We start from the raw sequence: 530 nt of genomic DNA, 5'->3' as shown, positions 1-530 counted from the left end.
GAACAGGAAAGAGAGTAGGGAAAGGGGGGATTTTTGAAGAGGAGATAAGTAAATGGAAGTGAGGGAGTGTGGAAGGAAGGAGAACATTAGAGATACGATTTGAGTAACAGTGAAGGAAGAGGAGAGAACCAGGAGAAATGGATAGATGCTAGTAGATAGTAAGAAATGAGAGGAAAAGAGGAAAAAAATAGGTGAGAGGAAGAGTGTAAAAAAGGAAAACCTAACGGAGGAAAAGAAAGCCAAAATAAAAATGGAAAAGAGAGGAAAAGGAGAGAGAAAGGGAAATGGAGAAAAAGGATAAAAGAAAGAAAGGGAAGATGGAAGGAGAGAAGGAAATGAAAAAGGAGGAAAGAGAAGAGAAAAGAAAAAGGAAGAGAGATATAAGAGGAAAAAAATGAATAAGGGGAACAATAAATAGGAAAGAATGGAAAAAAAAAAAAAAACAGAAGACAGATAAAGCAAGAAAAGCGAGGAGTCAAAGTAAAAGAAAGGAGGGAAGGGCGACAACCCTTTGAGGAAGTCAGACGTAA

Source organism: Penaeus monodon, chromosome 28 (genome assembly GCF_015228065.2).
Source record: "Penaeus monodon isolate SGIC_2016 chromosome 28, NSTDA_Pmon_1, whole genome shotgun sequence".
NCBI classification, from domain to species: domain Eukaryota; kingdom Metazoa; phylum Arthropoda; class Malacostraca; order Decapoda; family Penaeidae; genus Penaeus; species Penaeus monodon.
This window is presented reverse-complemented; position numbering follows the sequence as displayed.